This window comes from Haemaphysalis longicornis, unplaced genomic scaffold (assembly GCF_048455015.1).
Source record: "Haemaphysalis longicornis isolate Haplotype H1 unplaced genomic scaffold, Haemaphysalis longicornis Haplotype H1 scaffold_2, whole genome shotgun sequence".
Taxonomy (NCBI): domain Eukaryota; kingdom Metazoa; phylum Arthropoda; class Arachnida; order Ixodida; family Ixodidae; genus Haemaphysalis; species Haemaphysalis longicornis.
Window position 1 is genome coordinate 57135872 of NW_027526295.1, and position 7414 is coordinate 57143285.

Here is a 7414-nt window from a genome sequence, read left to right on the forward strand (position 1 = left end):
AGCCTACACAAAAGCTGAACAGAAAATGTGGCGCAGAAAATAAAACGAGGTGCTCGCTACTGAGATAAATCAGTGTAGTGGTGCCTGTGATCCTAATGACCCCACCTTATTTTTTGGTTGGTCTGTTAGATTTCTGTTGGCCACTAGTAAAGCTCATCACTCATCTTTTTTTCTCGGAAGCGAAACAGCCGCACACTGATATTGATTCTGTTTGGCGGAAAAGAAAAACGCCCGTCAGTGCCGTTAAACTACTTTGCTCGGTAGCCTACGATAGAGTACTGAGCAGCAATGAAGGATACCGGGAGACGATAGAAGCACCGTTAGAGTTCTATATTAGCCTGGTTCTTTCAGGTTTCCGTGATCTGTGGACTTTCTTTGTGTGCTCCTTTTCTTTATATGGATCCTTCGCCATGAGACGATATTTTATGACTTCCTTTGTGGATCTGCGGAAAGAGATATCCGAGCAAAGGTTCTATCGAGAACGGCAGGCGTGGCAAAGCGGATGTCTTGCAACGCAGTCAAAACCAGTTTACAGGCTAAAGCTTTCCTGAGGTAACTCTAGGTTGTATCAAACCCACATGGGAAAAGATTTGATCGCATGAAGCAAGACTGTTACAAGACTTGATGTCGGGAAACTCTACGTCGCTAGCAACAATAATGATAGGTCTGCTTTCGTCTTTGCGCAGACGTGTTGTTATGGTAGCGCGAATTATGGGGCAATTCTAGGCGCGACGGACGAGTATAAAACAGTCGTAGATGAGGTACACTTGAGTGGCTAGCAGTGCTTTTCCTGCCTACCACGTTTGGTTCTCGCGGTTTCGCGCAAGCACTAGTTCCTAGGATGATAATCGGAGACGCGTCCTTTATAGTTCTCGCCCGTAGCTCTACAGTGCAATGTGCTGTTGGCATCGTCGAACGAGTTTCGCCACGGAGATCCTGAGAGAGTGTACAGGCTCGGTTACGATAATACTGATTGTTATGGATGGCTCAATATCGCTGACGACGGCAATCGCCTATAAACCTATAATACCGGTTTTTTCCCTTCGTCGGCCTTGCTGGTATTATTGTGCACAGCGTTCGAACGACGGTGGCAGCGGCCATAAGCTGTGGTTGTGCCACGACAATACTCCCTTAAATTTCGAATTGTATTACGTGGTGTGGGTATAAGGTTTCTTTTTAAATTTGAGGAAAGGTAAATATCTATACGATAGCTACATATGGCTCTAATGTTTTCAGAGAATTATTTCTCGTATTTCAGCATCCACTAACCCATGGCTAATTTTTAAAAATTAGTATTGCTAAAATGCTACCGAGAGTCTGGCTCATAGCTCGTGATGGTTTTCGGGCAACTCGTTACTCCTAAATCTGTAGGGAAGCGGCTAGGCAACCAGCGCAAACGTAAGAGCTTGAGCGAAGCCCCGAAGGTAATTATTAACGTCTGCCTGACGTCTTCTCTTTCTAAGTTTGGCCCCACTTTTCGTCGATATTGCAATTCCCATAGCCGGCCACAAAACGCAGCTGCCAGCGCAAAAAAAGGGAAAGGAAGCTCACACTAACCCATAAGACTTGTGGGTAGCGAAGCTGTACACAACCTTCACGACCACCATGACGGTTTAAGTCCACAATTGCAGCCTATTTGCTTTTCCTTCGCGGCCGCAACGACCTTTACTCGTTTATTGTTGCTATAAGTGTGATCTTCTTCATTGTTTTCGAAGTCATAATCATTGGACATCACCTTGGAGGGGCGTACGCTATAACGTGCCTTTCGCGTTCCGAGCAAGTGTCGCCACGAACGATTATAGCTGTCGCTGGAGTTTCTTTCGACAATCTTGGGCAATCTGCCTAAGTGGGTATGCTTCGCCTTACAAACGTGCACAGGGGACGCTGGTTGGTCGCCGAGAGGCACGTACACATGAGCGCTCGGTATTTTCTCTTTTAAGTGCAATGCACTTCTTAAGCGACCCTGAACCTGCGTCCACCGGCGATGTCCGCGCACGTGGAGATGGGCGCGCGCAGCCTGGCCGCTGACATAGCACATACCCACGTGGGGGATTGGCCAGGAATCTCCTCGTCTTTCTTGGCAACGGGGGGAGATGGGCGCGCGCTGCCTGGCCGCTGACATGGCACATACCCACGTGGGGGATTGGCCAAGAATCGGGCGTGAGAAGGGCTAATGCACCCGCTTAAAGGAGTACTGACACGAAATTTCAAAGCTGAGATCCGCTCTAGCAATCAAGTACAACGACAACACAAATAGGTGTCTGTGAATGAATGCATCTTTCTTTCTTTGTAGTTGTGTGTGTGTGTGTGATCTCTCTTTCGCGAACATTACCGAACCGCGCAAATTCAACTCGTGCATTCGCACTTGCACATTCTTCCCCTTGGGGAAATGCGGGGAATTTTTTTCTTAGCGGCCGGGTGATCGCCGCAACGTAGGCTCAGCTCCCTAAATGGGTATGCTTGGCTTGGCAAACGTGCGCCTGGAACTCACGGCGGACTTCGCGAAGCACACAAAAATGAGTGCTCGGCATTTTCTTGGTTTTTTTAACTGCCGGCGGCTACTGCGAAGCACGCGTTCCCGTGTGCGTGCTCCGCTTTTTTCTGGTATTTGTAACTCGTACTCGAATAATTACGCTTTTCTAAGCTGGTTCGCTGTTCAAAAGTTCTGCGACTGATCCAAAAGGACTAAAAATCTGCCCTTCCTTAACACATCTACTGCCAGGTTCGAAGTACTTGGAGTGATTCACAATATGGCAGAGGAGCTTACTAAAGCCCACGTTGCAAACATGACAGTTCTGCCGAAATTTCTGGAAACAATACTCTCTTGTGGCTAGGTATAGGTCCCTTTAACTGCCCTATGGCTAAAGTTACCCTTACGCAAAGCACCCATGAAATACCCATCATTAACCAGTTTTTTGCAACATGCATACCACGTACTGCGCATGCGGCACGAAGAGAGAACGGAGTTCCTTCAAAAACAACTAATCGCTCGATTGCACGTTGTTTATGTAAAGGTGCCGTCAAAAGTAATTGGAACCGGGTGTCGGAAATTTACAGGCATTTTTTCTTCCGGGAACTGCATGGCTGCATTGGTGTGCGTTTAAAATAGGCCGCTCTAATAGAAGAGGCTCCCTGTATATCGGTAATAGCTCTCAAAACGCAAGTAAGACCAATACTTTGTAATATTCACAAAACCTCGGGCACAATTACTTCTGACGGAACCTGTACAATCTTTATTTGTTTGCAGCGCTTCAAAGCAACAAAAAGCAAATATTAGGCGCTGATGTTTCATCGCCAAATAGGAAATATTTCACGAGTAATGAAAGTAAACACTAAACTTAAGGAAAATAAAAATAATGAAGTAACAGCGTGAATCTCTACGTTTCGATTAGTTTTTTTAGTGTGGGTATTTGTATTGGTTTCCCATTCGGGGAAGTGCGAGACTGAGCTGCGACTTTGCTAGTTAAATATAGAACATAAGTAGAAGAGGATACCACGTCGATCTACGGAGAACTTCCCTCCCGATGTAAGTTTCTTCCTCGTAAACAACCGGAAGACAGAATACGGCGGCTGTTTTCTGTGCCCCTAAAGCCTCAGTGCCTCAAGCGAGATGAAGTGTGGACTGCGTTTCCCGACGCAGAGCGAACGCAAGTGGCGATGGTTTCGCGAAGGAAGTGCGTACTGCATAGCGCGTCCCAATATAGAACCATACATAAATGAAGACAACAAAGCGGCAGCCGAAACTAGTCTTGGTGCGGAATCACGATCTTTACGTTATCGACTCCTGTCAGCTCCTGTCTAATATAGGCTGTTTGTGACTTGCGTGTCTGCGGGCCGCTTCGCGAGCAAACTGCGTCAACAACGCACTTCCGTCTCTCCGAGAGAGCTTCTGGGCCCTTTAGGCATTTTCCCCAATCATTGGCATTCCTCTGAGAAAACAACTCAGGGTTTACGAGCGGTGTCTAGTAAGAGCCAACTGTCTCCCGCTTCCTACACTGTCATTTCCTTAACACCTCTCGTGCTTACTGTACAATTCCCTGTGTTTGTATTTGTTTATACAGATATATTGCCGCCAAACCTTTCAGGGTTACCGCATGGGGATACATTCATAATCATACAGTCTGGGACAAGATGAGATAAATAAAGTCCCGCTTTCTTCATTCTCTTTAAATGTCATTTTTTTAAATTTTTTTTTAATTTTCAATACTGCCAGTCTCGGGCGAGACCATAGCAGGTGGGCAATAATACCATTTGAGCAGGAACAACAGCGATGGGCCTAACATTGGCCAACAAGCAAAAACAACAATAAATTGTACAATAAAAGGGTACCACAGACTTTCACTTCACGTGCAGAACCGTTGAGTTGTTCAGCATCGTCATCGTTCAGGTTTCCCTCAGGGAGCCCTTGCGGGGTGCTACATAAGGGGAAGGTCAAAACAACAGTATAGACACAACAATGGTGTAGACACAAGAATACAGACAACAATACATACGTACAGACATGCAAACAATGTAAACACATAGACATGCAAAGTCCTTACGTAGTGTAGACCACTGCAGTTTAGTTTCGGAAAAGCATCAAATTCCCTCCACCCCGACATCCACTTCTCGCCTCAAAGCGAACGCGACGGCTCCCTTCCCCCCCCCACCCCCCTTCCTTCTTCTTTGATGTCCAAGTGACGAGCAGAAGCAGGAGCTCTTCGCTCACAGGAAGACGACGCACACCGGTCGCCACCCTCAGTTTAGTTCGGCTCCTCCCCTCGACCGAAAGGCCTCAGGTGTGTACTCCCTATTCCCAGAGCGGCGACTGTTTGTTTCCCGGAATATGCACGCAAAGAGAGCACAATCGGATAATTGCGGACCCAACAAAAAAGAAAGAAGAAAAAGAGGATATTATAGGATAAAATTAAAGATATTATAGAGGACCTAAGGAATTGCTTGAATATAAACTTCAGATAACTTGCAATTTCGCTTGATCGCACAAATAAGAAAGTTCTGGACAAAATTTTCTCCAACCAGTCTGACCTAGGAACTTCTCTTCCGTTGGACTTGTGTTTTACGTACAATAAACTGCAAGTTCTTACAAACCAAATTATTGGTACAATAAAGTGCGAACATTTTTTTTCCGAACTGGCATTCTGCGGTGATACAACCGATAATGCACCCGTGAGCCACTGAACAACAAAGTTTCAAATAAAGCCGTGTCATTTCGTCCCGACGTGACGATATATGCAAGATTTACCGAGAGCTCGTTCGAAAAAACAAACGTTCCACCATGGGGATAGAACGTTCTAACTTGGGAATTGGAAGAGTATTGATTAATTAACAACACTTTTAGCTATTCTTTTTTTCCCCGCAGCATTCGGGAATGGAATGCATTAGGCCCTATTATCACTCAACAGCCAACCATTGAAAAATTTTGGCATATTGCTGAAAAAAGTGTGCTAGGTTGTGCATCTTGATGTTCGTACTTATGTTGTATGTAATTGGTGTGGGCTATTACTGTGTGAATTGCCTAAATACCTTGACATCTATCTAATGTGGTGCTTGTATGCATCTTGGCGTCCTAATTGTTTGAATATGCATATTTTTTTAGTGTATTATTTTGAATATGCCTGCTGTGAATGTGCACTGCAATACTCCGAATATCTCGGTGTTTTGCGTGCGCAAGTTACGCATCTTTTCTGTAACATTGAATGTATATGCTCACGCCTGTAATAATCCCCCTTGGAAATTTACAGCACAATGTAAAACAATAAATATATAAATAAATAAAAATAATAAACATAAAATTAAAAATAAATAATTAATCACTAAGCAAACCCAAGTGCAAGATGCGGACATAAAGGGAGTTCGCAATTGCAGCCAAATAACCTGTCGGTAGAACCCATGCCGCGGTGTTTTGTTTGCATTCAGTTCACATGAATTGCACGTAATTCCTTCTCTTTAGACATATTTTCAGATATTCAGCTGTTTCGATCGAACCAGAAATGTCTGGGTGAGTAAATAACCGGTACCAACTTTTTCTTATAGAGCAAGATTTATCTATTTATTTTTTCATTTATTTATTTATTGATGTATTGATACTGCCATCTTTTACGAGATCATAGGAGGGGTGGTACATAACATGAACATGAGACGCAAGTGGCAAAGAAACAATCAAAAACAAACGAAGTACAAATTTATATAACTGATATAACAGTGATTCTTCAAAACGAGAGAATGAACAAAAAGCAAAGTACAAACATAAGCAACAATCATTACTGCAGTGCATCTTCAAACGCAGACAATGTACTTAGGGTAACAACATCGTTATGTAGAATATTCCAATCCGAGATTGTCCCAGGAAAAAAAGAATATTTGAAACGGCAAAAGGAGCGGCAAAAGAAACAAACGGACACTCGGCGTCAGCCCACCATGAAACAGTGGTGCGAGTCCACATGCTTTCAACAAAAAATAAACAAACACTAGAAAGCATAACTGTACGAAAAAGGAATAATAAAATAAACACTTTTTTGAGAACCTTTCTAGTTCACATTAGCGTGAGTGGACAAAAATAGCCGCGCATCTGCTCCTTTCGTTGCAACTGCGACGAAAGACGATAGTTGACTGGTGCCCCTGCAAAGTAAATACCTCCCTTCTCTTTCCCGCTCACCTCTCATGTTGTTCCTCTGCAGTCCCGTTCCTCCAGAGATAACACGCTAGAGGTTTGCTTAAGTCAATTTAAATTTACCGCGTTCTATTGTTCCAAGGAGGGTGTCTCGATGCCAGCGCTGCCGTATGGCGGAGACGCGCATGAATTGGGGCCCCCTACTAAAACGTTTCTAGAACAACGTTGCCCTACTCCACGAGCGCTCCAAACGTAACGTGGATCCTATCTAGTGGAACCTTAGTTGGCATTGCCGTTTGACTTTTGAAATGCCGCCAGAAGGTAGCACGGGTGACAGCAGGCAGTGGTTTTCGCGTTGACGTAGTATTTCATTTGCTATCGCGAAAAAAAAATCAAGCATCCATGAGTTTTTCAATAAAGGAACACTGCAACTATCACTTATGCATTAATTTGCTGCCTTATGTTTGCGTAATGTCTTGGTTTTGTTGAACAATGTTGACAAGTATGAACGCTGACACGGGATGTAGACTTTCATATTTGGCTGTGGGTGCATAAGACTATCGCGCAGCTTTTGCTTCACTTTGGCCGGGTGACTGAATCGAGTCACAGACAGACAGACAGACAGACAGACAGACAGACAGACAGACAGACAGACAGACAGACAGACAGACAGACAGACAGACAGACAGACAGACAGACAGACAGACAGACAGACAGACAGACAGACAGACCAAACTTTCTGCATTTGAAGTGCGTGTCGCTCCGCGGCCTGGTCGCAGTGCTCCCATCGCTTGATTTCTTCCT